The 12,912-nt window shown below is 39.9% G+C and overlaps 1 pseudogene; it reads left to right on the top strand.

Moving 5' to 3' along the window:
* The first annotated feature begins 1,993 nt into the window (after positions 1-1,993).
* Positions 1,994-3,833, top strand: LOC124104691 (hippocampus abundant transcript-like protein 1; annotated as a pseudogene).
* Positions 3,834-12,912: the final 9,079 nt, after the last annotated feature.

Here is a 12,912-nt window from a genome sequence, read left to right as displayed (position 1 = left end):
TGGACTCTCCGGACAAGAAGGGGACAATACAGAAAAATAAATTGAAGAAGCAAAGGTAAAAGATGCTCTAATTGTATATATATGTATATATGTGTGTGTTTATATATTATATACAATGATTTTATATATTGTACATGATATTTATTGTGTTTGGGATTAATTAATTTATAACATATATTATAAACATATATAACATATAAAAAACACATGCCCCCAAGCATCTTAATCTCAAACACAAAAAACATGAAGAATATTACACCAAGACACATCATAATCAAATAGCTTTTGAACCAGTGATAAAAAACAGCCAGAGAAAAATCATTTACAGAGGAACAAAGATAAAACAGCAAATGTCTCATCAGAAACAAGGAAAGCCATAGGGCAACATTGTAACATCTTTAAAGACCCCCCCAGAGAGGGACTGTCAACCTATAATTCCATACTTAGGGAAAATAACATCCCAAAACAAAGCTGAAATAAAGATTTGTTTTTCCAGACATGCAAAAATTGAAGGAACCCTTCATCAGCAAATATACATATATTATAGGAAATGTTAACCTGAAAGTCTTTCAATGAGAGGACAATGATACCAGACAGAAATTCAGATCTGCACAAAGGAAGGAAGAATACCAGAAAAATATACATGTAGGTAATAAAAGTTTCTTCTTTTCTTTCTTTTTTCTTTTTTCTTTCTTTCTTTCTTTCTTTTTTTTTTTTTTTTTTTTTTGAGATAAGGTATTGCCATGTTGCCCTGGCTGACCTCAAACTCCTGGACTCAAGCCATCCTCCTGCCTCAGCCCCCTAAGTATCTGGGACTACCTCTGCACCACATCAATTTTTCTTATTTTTTAAAATTCCTTCAAAACCTGGTTCTGTTTCTAGGTTATACTTCCAACCAAATAATTTTTGCTATTGTTGTGGGTAAACAAAGCCATTTAAATGGTTCATGTTTTGTAAACATTTCTGTGATCTAAATATTCACTCCATTGTTAATGTTTTACCTCACTCTCCCTGCAAATTATACACCTCCTAGAGTCCCCATACATTCCTCTCTGCTATCTTTTCATAAAATAAATTCCTGTGGCATTACTTCCCTTCCACCTCCTGTACTTAGGATGGATCCCTGGTCTCATGCCTGCTAGGCAAGCACTTGATCACTCAGCCAGATCCCCAGCCCTAATCATGTAGTACAATTTTTTTTTTTAAAGAAAGTACATATATGTGACTAGGTGAAGAGTTAAACATATAAAAGTCTACATTTTGTAACTTGTTTTTCCACACACACATATGTACACATATAAAATGTACATAAGCATCAGGTTATTTTTAAAGTATCTTGTTTATGGTGGTGACCCAGGAAGAAATATTTGAAAGTTAGAAAGGATCAAGTTGGTAGATTTTTGCAAGGGGAATGAGTTCCTCACGACTTTGTTGAAAAGGTTTTGCAAATGTTTGCATTTATTATAATCACAAAAGAAAAGAACCCTTTGTTGGACACGCATGTATAATCATTTATGGATGATATGACACAATATCTACAATTTGCTTAAATATATTCCAGCAACCACAAAAAAAAAAAAAAAAAAAAAAAAAGAAAAGAAAAAAGAAAAAAAGAAAAGGAAGGAAGGGAGGGAGGGCGGGCAAAATATAAATCTTAAAATATGTAGAAGTGGTAGAGTGATTGCCTGGCATGCACAGGACCCTGTGTTCCATCCCCAACGCCACAATAAATAAATAAAGTATGAAGAAATGCTGGTCATTTCCGAAGCTGGGTGATGGGAGTTGGCTCCACTGTCTACTTTTAACTATGCTTATGCGATGTAGAAACTTAAGTAGTTTTTATGGGCCATATGTCTATACTTCCTCAGTCTATTTTTCTGGATCATATCCTTTTCTAGGTGTATGAATTCCTTCAGTTGTTATTCAGGAACTATTTTTAGACCAAATCTGGTGGTTGAACACTGCCCTCAGTTTTAATCTACTAGTCACACGTATGGACAAAATAAAGCCCGCCCCGGACGTCGCCGGCAGCCAGGGAGTCGGGATCTGCGCGGGGACCCGAAGCCGGCGGGTCCTACAGCCGCGGGCCTCCTCTGCCTCTTCCGCGGCTCCAGCCTTGGCAGTTTCTAAGCCTTGGCGCCGCCGCCGGGCGCGGAGCCCTTGAAGGCATGGTTTCGCGCTACTCCCTCGGCGTCGCGGTGGTCCCGGACGTCCCGAAAAGCCCCGGGCCAGCGCGGGCACGGCCGCCGCGTGAACACCGCTGCTGGAGTGGAAGGCGGCCTCGCAGCCCGATGCTGGAACCGAGCTGGAGAAGCGCGGCGCGCAGGCCCTGAGCAGCAGCTGGCTGCAAGGCTTTGGCCAACCAAGTGTTCACCAGGTTGCTGTTGTCATCTTCCTTGAATTTTTTTTCCCCCCAGGGGCCCTGTTAACAACTCCAGTGTTGACTCTTCTGCATGAAACATTTCCTCAACACATATTCCTCACGAAAGGTCCACTCAAGGTGTAAAAGGCCTACTCTCTTTTCTGAGTTCCCGGCTCATAGGCGCCCTCTCCAACAGGTGGGGGAGGAAGACTTTCCTCCTTGACACTGTATTCTCCACCGTCTTCCCTATCCCACTGATTAGGATTAGTCCATGGTGGGATTTTGCCATGATTTCCATGTCTGGAGTCTTCTCAGTCACGTTCTCTGTGATATTTACCTTTGTAGCTGATGTCACTCAGGAGCACGAGCAAAGTACTGCTTATGGATGGGTCTCAGCCACTTTTGCAGCTAGTCTGGTCAGCAGCCTAGCCATTGGAGCTACTTATGGAGACAGCCTTGTTGTGCTGGTGGCCACAGTGATGGCTCTTCTGGACGACTGTTTCCTCTTGGTGTCTGCTTCAGAATCTTTGCCAGAGAAATTGAGACCAGTTTCCTGGGGAGCTCAGATTTCTTGGAAACAAGCAGACCCTTTTGCATCATTAAAGAAAGTTGGGAAAGATTCTACTGTCTGCATCACCGTGTTTCTTTCATATCTTCCCGAAGCTAGACAGTATTCAAGTTTTTTTTTTCTCTATCTCAGGCAGGTCATAAGCTTTGGATTGGTAGGAATTCTGTCTATTGTGGCTCAGATGGTCTTTCTTAGCATTTGGATGAGATCACTGAGGAATAAGAATACTGTTCTTGGGCTGGGGTTGTGGCTCAGTCATAGAATGCTTGCCCAGCATGTGTGAGGCACTGGGTTCGATCCTCAGCATCACATAAAAAAATAAATAAAGTTATAAAAAAAAAAAATACTGTCCTTCTTGGCTTGGGCTTCCAGTTGGCCTGGTATGGTTTTGAGTCTCATGCCTGTCATCAGGCCACTTCATCAGTGGGCAGCAGGGACAGTGGCTGTCATGTCCAGCGTCACATTCCGGGCAGTACATGCTGTTGTCTCTCAGCCAGCAAAGTCAGATCAGCAAGAAGTTGCCCAGGGGATCATAACTGCAATAAGAGACTATACAATGTCCTGGGGCCAGCACTGCCTAAATTCTACATTTTCCATGTAGAACTGACCGAATTGGGCCCAGAATTGAATTCTAACAACGATGTCCTAGAGGGAGCTGTCATCCCAGGCCCACCGTTTTTATTTGGAGCTTGTATAGTTTTTATGTCTTTTCTGGTTGCCTTATTCATCCCTGAATATGGGAAAGCCAGTGGAGTTCAAAAACATAGCAACAGCATCAGCAGCAGCCTACCCAATACCCCAGAATGAGGCAGTGATGAGGACATTGAGCCACTGCTGCAAGATAATATCCTCTGGGAGCTCTCCTCCTTCAAAGAACCTGGGAATCAGTGCACTGAACTGTAAACTCAGCAGAAAATTGGATACTATAGACACCACTTCTGAGAATCATGGAGCGAGCTGGAGATCATGGATCATGGAGACTTCCTGGTGCTGGAAAGGTGATGCTAGTGGCATCCTCTGGGCCAAGTTTGATAAGTGACTCCTTCTGTTCCTCTGTCCTTTCTCCGCTTCCTCCTCCCATTTCTTTTAATAAATAAAGTTTTTAATAAAAAAGTTTTTACTTACACATTAGGAGAAGGTAAGATCTGAAATTTTTCCCTGCAGATAATGTACAATTCTCAAGATTATTTGGAGTCTGCACTTTGAAACTCAAATAGAAAAAGTCATGTCTGATAGAAAGGATAGATTTCCGTTAACAACTGGAGTCATATTTCCATGCCTTTTTCAGTGGAAGGTGCATGATTATAGTAGAACAGCCATCTTGGGCAAGATTTCAAGTAATGAATTCCTTCTTTTTTTCTTCCTTCCTCTTTCTCTGAACTATTCCAGCTTAGCCCAGAGGAATTAATGAGTGGCCATTCTTAAGAGTCACCCAGTATCAGAGATCTTTTGCCTTTGTCCAAAGGTCTCCCTTTATTTTCTCTACATCCTATGCTTATCTAAAATGAACAATAATAACATGGATTAATAGCAACCTTAACCAGCTGAAGGAAATCTTTCTTACAAATTCAAATATGTTGAACTAGCAACTCAGATTCCTGGACCTAGTGTCCTGATCAGATTCAGGGTGATTTTACTGAAGGAAAAATATATCAAGCCTAAGATGATTTTAAAGATGAAAAAAAAAAAAGTACATCAAGCCCAGTGCTTTGTGCCTATAATCCCAGCTACTAAGAGGCTAAGGCAGGAGGAACCCTTGTTCAAAGCTGGCTTGGGTAACTTAGCAAGACTCTTACCCACACAATCACACACACACACACACACACACAAAACCATAGACACAAGCATTCTAGTGGCAACAAAGAAACTGGAGGGAGTTTCTAAGAAAGTTTTTAACAATTTTAACATTCCTAAAACAGGATGAGAGTAACTCAATGTCAGTAGAATTTATGTCCAAGTTCAGACTCATAAAACATTATTACTATTTGTTCCTTCCCATGTCTCCCATGTCCTACTTCTCAGATGTTCTCTTCTATCACACTCATGCCTTAACTGCTGTGAAGTATGCATTTGTTTTCAATTTATCTTTATCTCATTCTGTTTATCTGATTTTTTAATCTCATGGGAAAATCACATCAAATTCCTTTCCAAAATATGAGGGCTTAGTGAAGTTCAATTTCACTATAAGAGTTTTGCTAATTTTTTGCAATATTTTGTGGACAAAGAAAACTTTACAGATTTATATATATTTTAAAAGCTGCACAGTATATGGACCATTACCTAGGGCCCACCTTTAACAAAGTACTCCTTTGGAATTTTTATGATATGAAATATATGTAGATATTTGTAAGGGTTCTAATTTTTATGGGGTACTCTGTAAATTTTCTGTTTATAAATGTAATGAAGGTATTGACAGAAAATAAAACTTTTATAAAGAATTGTGTACTGACTGAATACATTTAAAAGAAAATATATTTTGAAACTTGTTCTCACTGAACAGAGATAACATCTTTTTACTATGCTGGTGGATTTTAGTTTAGTCTTCCTAATGCATAATACATTTGCAATGGATTCTTTATTTTTTGCTTTTTTAAAATTTTTACTTTATTTGTTCTAATTAGTTATACATATCAGTAGAATGCATTTGACATATTGTATACAAATGGAGCACAACTTCTCATTCCTCTGGGTATTCATGGTGCTCATACCAGTAGTGTAATCATATATGTACATAGGGTAATAATGTCTGTCTCATTCTGCCATCCTTACAATCCCCATAGCCCCAACCCTCTCTTCACTCCCCTCTGAGCAATCCAAAGTTCCTTCATTCTTCCCTACCTGCCCCCCCACATACAGATCAGCATTTGGTCTTTGGTTTTTAGGGATTGGCTTATTTCACATAGCATGATATTCTCTAGTTCCCTCTGTGGGAAGCCATTCTCGCACGTGATTGGGCACCTCCTGGATTGGGTGTGAGGCGCTCTGGCTAAACCGTGTCGGAGCTTTCCCCACCTTCTCCTGGTGCTAGAGCCTGTCCGTGTGGGGGTGTGACTGACCACTGACCCTGAGGCCAATCACTGACCCTGACCTTGGAATGCTGCCCCCCTCAACCTTCATTGGATGGAATTTTCCCCTGAATTTCTTGTTCCCCAATAAAAGGCCACTCCCTGGTGTGCTCTCTCTCTCTCTCCTGCTAGCCCTGAGTAAGCCTTGCTGCCCTACCGGGTGGTTCAAGGTTTGAGCCAGAGAGGTGAGAGCCGTCTCGGACCTGGTCATAGAAAAAGGTAATTGAGTCTGTGTGTTTATTTTGATCTCACTAGTTAACTTTTATGCCACGAACCTCTTTAATGAAACCAGTGGGCTGGTCGCATGGTGGAATCCCTCCATTTACCTGTAAATGCATAATTTCTTCCTTCTTTAAGGCTAATAATACTCCATTGTGTATATGTACCATATTTTCTTTATCCATTCATCTGTTGAAGGGCATCTAAGTTGTTTCCATAGTTAAGCTAATGTGAATTGAGCTGCTATAAACATTGATGTGGCTGCATCACTGAGTATGCTGATTTTAAGTCCTTTGGGTATAAACTGAAGAGTGGGATAGCTGAATCAAATGATGGTTCCATTCCAAATTGTCTGAGGAATCTCTATACTGCTTTCCGGAGTGGTTCCACCAATTTGCAATATAGGGTATTGATTTAACATTCCAGCAGCCATCTTAAATGTTAACCGCCATCTTATGAGTTTCACTTTCCTGTACTTCCTTCTACCTGAACTCCCCCCATCCCCATTAGTACCTACCCCATGGTACCATAACCCTAAGCCGACCCCTTTGCTCTGGAAAGCCCCATGGTGCCATCGACTTAAGCCAATCCCTGGCTATTCCCCACTCACCTAGCTCTGATGCAAGTATACCCGATCCTATCCCATAGCGCCACAACTACAAATCCAAACCCCTACTCCACAAAAGCTGAACCCCAAATATCACAAGTGCCTCTCTCTACTCTATAGAGGAATGGCCTTCTTTGTCAGCTTTGACAAATAAACCTTTGTGTGGATCTCTGCCTGATCTTCGTCCTTCATTTCCTGCTCGCCTTCCTCTCACTTTCTCATTTTTCTTTCATGCTGTCCCACCAGCAATGTATCATTGTACATTTTCCCCACATTCTCACCAACACTTATTATTGCTTGTATTCTTGAAAATTGCTATTCTGACTAGAGTGAGATGAAATCTTAGTTTTGATTTGCATTTCTCTAATTGCTAGAGATGATGAACATTTTTTCATGTTTGTTGATCAATTGTATTTCTTCTGTGAAGCGTCTGTACAGTTCCTTAGCTCATTTATTGATTGAGTTATTTGGGATTTTTTGTTTGTTTGTTTGTTTCTTTTTTTGGTGTTAAGTCTGAGTTCTTTATATATCCTGGAGATTAGTGCTCTATCTGAGGGGCATGTGGTAAAGATTTTTCCTATTCTGTAGGCTCGCACTTCACATTATTGATTGTTTCCTTTGCTGAGAAGCACTTTTTTAGTTTGGATCCATCCCATTTATTGATTCTTGATTATCCTTCTTGTGCTTTAGGAGTCTTGTTAAGGAAGTCAGGTTCTAAGCCTACATGATAAATATTTGGGCCTACTTTTTCCTCTATTAGGCGTAGAGTCTCTGTTCTAGAGAGTAAGTCTTTGATCCACTTCAAGCTGATTTTTGTGGAGAGTGAGAGATAGAGGTTTAATTTCATTTTGCTACATAGGATTTCCTGTTTTCCTAGCACCATTTGTTGAATAAGCTACCTTTTCTCCAGTGAATGATTTGGGCACCTTTGTCTAGTATGAGATAACCATATTTATATGGGTTTTTCTCTGTGTCCTCTATTTTGTACAACTCAATGGATAGTTAAAAAAAAAAAAAAAGAAAGAAAAAGAAAGCCACATAATGAAAGCTGCCATTCTGATTAAATCCTGTACTTTAGAAAGTATTAATTAAAAGGCACTAATATAATTGGAAATAGAAAGACCTTGTGACCAGCCTCCACCGCGTGACCAGCACGCTGGCTTCATACAAGAGGCTCGAAGCATAGAAGTTAACTAGTGAGATCAAAATAACACACAAAACTCAATTTACCTTTTTCTTTGACCAGGTCTGAGATGGCTCTCCCCTCTGGCTCCTGCCTCGAGCCACCCGGTGGAGCAGCGAGGTTTACACAGACTAGCAGGAGAGAGAGCACGCCAGGGAGTGGCCTTTTAATGGGGAACAAGAAATTCAGGGGAAAATTCCATCCAATGAAGGTCGAGGGGGCAGCATTCCAAGGTCAGGGTCAGTGATTGGTCTCAGGGTCAATGGTCAGTCACACCTCCACACGGATGGGCTCTCGCACCTAGAGAGGGTGGGGATTAGTTCTGACACAGTTTAGCCAGAACGCCTCACACCCAGTCAGGGAGGTGCCCAATCACGTGCGAGAACGGCTTCCCACACCAGCCAGCTTTAGTTGATTAATTCAGAATATTTGTTAATTTTTTTCCATAACACAGTCCTTGAGAAAACAACTTTGAATTGTCTTATTATAATCTTATTGATACTAAATATGAAAATTATGTCTTCTGTTATATGGATAACATTTTAAAGATAACTTATAACATATCCATGATTCCTTAATTAATCTGATCTCCATTTCAAAATGAAACTCAAACAAAAAAACTTAACTATACTGTATACTTGAAACATTGAATATATACATTATTTCATAGAGTGAAATTTTGAATTTAAATTTTTCTTATATTCTAATATAAATTCCAATGGCGTTATTTTCAAGTTGAGGACTTGGGGGAAAAAAAAAAAACCTAAATGAACAGACACTGTATTTCAAAGGAGACTGTTCAATTCTGAAAGTAGCTCCCATCACTATGATTCTCTTTTTGGTGCTCTATTTAGAACAAACAAACAAACAAACAAACAGTGTTATCACCTTCTAACACTCTATTGGTTACTTATGTATTATGTATATGTTTATGTCTATCTCCCCCTGCTGGAATGTATATTCTCCAAGGGCAAGAATCTTTATATGATTTTGTTTGACTAATTCCAAGTACCTAGGGCACTCAATCATTTCCTTCCATCTGATGACTCTTTTATATTTCCCATAGGGTAGTTCTGTTGGCATTGATTCCCATCTACCCGCCCCCAGCTTTTGTACAGCAGAAAGTCTTCATTTTGTAAAAGATTTCTCTAATGTTCTTTCCTTCCTTTGCCATACCAAGCCATTGTCTTAGTTCAGGTGGTCTTTGTTTTTTCTCATGGACCCACAATAGCTTCAAAATTGGTTTCTTATCATCAGTCTAGGACTCTTCCATTTCCTCCTGATCTACTCCACTCTGAAAAAAATGAATGCACACTGATCATAATATGACATTCTTTCCCTTATGTAAAATATTTAGAATAGATTACTAACACCTGTAGCATAAAGTCAAAACTCCCCAACATACCAGTAAAGGGTTTAATGATTTGGTGCCATCACCTCTTGACAATAGGACTTATCAAAATTTCCTATAAACCATTGCTGCAAGCAGTCTCCACATCCTGGAATACTCTCCTTGTAACTCTATGTTGGAAAAGCTTCATGTATTGCATCCTATTGTGTCTTCTCTCCCCCCTCCTCCCACCCCTTAACCCATTTATTATAAAGGATTTTTTTTAAAAGGACACTCACACTGGGCAAAGTTAGGAGTGCTGGAGTGCTGAAGCTTTTGTCCCCAGGGGGTTGGGGTGAACCACCTTCCTAGCATACGGATGTATTCTTGTTCACCAATCTGGAAGTTCCGTGAAACCAGTCCTGGGGCTTTAACAGACACTTTATTATGCAGGCATGATAGATTAAACCATTGGCCATTGGTGATAAACTCAACCTTCAGCCACTCTCCCACCTCCAGAAGTAGGGTTTGGGCTCTATTATATATTCTCATTTCCACTTCCCTTGCCAAAAGTTTTGTGTTGTCCCCTGGTCTTTGCCTGGAAAGCACCACGTTAAGCCAAGCATTAGTTTTTATCAAGACTTAAAAGTTTGTTCATTTGTCTGACAGTCCTCACGTCGCTACATAGGCTCCTGAAGCCAATGATTTGGTTTTGTATTTGTACCTTCAATGCTAACAAAGTATGAATACTTCCTCCCTGAAATGACCCTAATCCCTAGGCAGTTGATTGGGTCCCTTCCCATCTCCAATAACACTTTCCATATAGTTCCTGTGCATTACTTGTTACTTTATATATCCACCTCCATAAAGCAGAAATCATCCTTTTCTAGTCACATAGTCTCTGGACCTAGCATATAGTAGGCTCTCAGTAAGTACATATTGAAGGAACCAAAACTTCGAAAGCATGCCTCTCAAACTTGTGGGTGGCTCCATAATTAACGTTAAATACCAGGCTCTCAATTTTAAAGAATCTGGATTTTTTAAATTATGCAGAAATGCTGGAATACTGAACCAAAACTAACTAGATGAAATTTTACAGATAGTTCCAAATTTGGATACAAATTAGGTTTTAACTTGCAAAATGGGAGAAATTTGAATCTGTAATGTGATGTGCCTAAAAACAAAACAAAGACATTCACTACTTTGCATTACTAAAAAGCACAGGAGCTGGATCATGGGAGTTGAGTTCTGTTGTATACTATGAGCTTTTCAGATATATGTTCTGTGATGTGATAAGGTACATTAACAAAATAGATTCCAGAAGTTGGTAAATGAGCTCCTAAGTGATCTGAGAATCATCATCATGAACGATAATAGGGAATGCCTAGCTTGAAAAGGGGTTGGGGATGAGGTATTAAAGGAAAATTCTAGTTCAACCAAGTTAACATTATTACTGCTTGTACAACACTTTACAATGAGGAAACTAAGACCCAGAGAAGGTAATGGAGTTGCCCAAAGTCAGTCGGTTAATGAGTTAGGATTTATTTATTTTTAGTTTTATTTTTCAGTACTGAGGAATGAATCCAAGACTGCTTAACCACTGAGCCACATCCCCTTTGTATATTTTATATAGAGACATGGTCTTGCTAAGTTGCTTAGGTCCTCACAAGTGGCTGAGGCTGGCTTTGAACTTCTTTTTTTTTTTTAACATTTTTTTTTAGAGAGAGAGAGAATTTTTTAATATTTATTTTTTAGTTTTTGGCGGACACAACATCTTTGTATGTGGTGCTGAGGATCGAACCCAGGCTGCATGCATGCCAGGCGAGCACTCTACCGCTTGAGCCACATCCCCAGCCCTGAACTTCTTAAAAGAGGAAAATTTGGACAGAAACACCTAGAAGGAAAATGACAAGAAAACACAAGGAGGCGGATGTCAATGTGAAGATGCAGATACAGGGAAAAAGGCCAGATAATGACAGAGGCAAAGATTGGAGTGATGCATCTACAAATGGATGAGCACCAAGGATTGCTGGCAACCAGAAGCTAGAAAAGGCGGAAGCCCACTGGATGCAGTGGCACACACCTATAATTCCAGTAACTCGGGAGGCTGAGGCAGGAGGATTGCAAGTTCAAAGGCAGCCTCAGCAAAAGCAAAGTGCTAAGCAACTCAATGAGACTCTGTCTCTAAATAAAATACAAAAGAGGGCTGAAAATATGGTTCACTGGTTGGGTGCTCCTGAGTTCAATCTCCAGTACTAAAAAAAAAAAAAAAGGCAGGATCCTTCTCCAAAGCCATCAGATAAAGTATGATCTTGCTGGCACCTTAATTTCTGACTTCTCACCTCCCAAAGTGTGACAGAATAAATTTCTGTTGCTTTAACCCACCCGTTTTTGTGGTATAGTATTTCGTAGGGAATGAATACAGTTGATGAGCAGTCATGGAAACTTCAGTATGGGTAATAATAGCACTTTATAATTTTCAGTAGTTTCAGAAATAATTCCAATAGATCCTCACAAATACTGTAAAGCAGCAGTATAGTTTATAGATAAACTAATGATCAGAGGTATTAGGAACATGACAGAGTGACAGAGTTTAAACCCAAGTAAAGAGACCTATTAAATTCTCTGACCTTATTAAACAAACATTCCATCCCTTCCTACTTTTAAGTTTCCTTTCCCATCACAGCTCCATTTAAAAATTTTTTATCTCCAGCAATTTGTTTCCAGGAAGATCACTTATCAGTAGTTTAGATATACATGAATTTTGCTAATATCACATTATCTAAATTTCTGCATTGTACAGCCTTAACTCTTTATCCTTCGTAAGAAAGCTCAGGCATCCTCAGTAGATAAGAATGATAAACTGAGGGAAAACAGGTCAGACACAGGGCAGCAGTCTACTACACTAACTTTAGTCAACAGTCAGGAGAGTAGGATCTATCTGAATTCAGTATGACCTCATCTTAACTTGGGCATTTTATGGGCAAACACCCTAATGCAAAGGTCACATTTTGGGGTTCTCCAGGGAAAAGAATTTTGGGAACACCTTTCAACACAGTACACTAGCTAAATGTTTTTCTCCACAGATCTACCCTTGAATCTCTCTCCTCATAGTTCACTCTCTCCTTTCACAATCTCCTTCACCACCACAGTCAGTCAGAGCCAATATTTGCAGGAAATATTTTTTTTTCCCTGCAGAAAGCTGTTAAACATGTCAACAGTCCACTGTCAATATAGATTTCCCATTACATTCTAGCACAAAGAGATTTGGCATCTTCCCTAAGTTTGCACAGCTCCTCGATTTTAGGATAAACAGCAGCCTTTGGTTCAGTTCCCCCGCCCCCCCCCCCCCACACACACTAAATCATCTTCACTGCCATAGACTCATAGATGCTGCTTTAGCTGCTCTTTGGGACTAAAGTAAAAAACTTTCAGCCAAATAACTACCAAATACAGCCTTGTCAGTACATATCATTCTTTAAAGCATTTGTAAAAGCTTTACAATCAGAAAGTCTTAGGGCCCGTTCCTGGCTCTGCCGAGGGGGGGCCACACACAAAAAAATAATCTCTCCGAGCTT

Source organism: Marmota monax, unplaced genomic scaffold (assembly GCF_021218885.2).
Source record: "Marmota monax isolate L192 unplaced genomic scaffold, Marmota_monax_Labrador192_F-V1.1 WCK01_AAM20220418_F8-fsc00001, whole genome shotgun sequence".
Classification (NCBI taxonomy): Eukaryota; Metazoa; Chordata; class Mammalia; order Rodentia; family Sciuridae; genus Marmota; species Marmota monax.
This window is presented reverse-complemented; position numbering and strand designations above follow the sequence as displayed.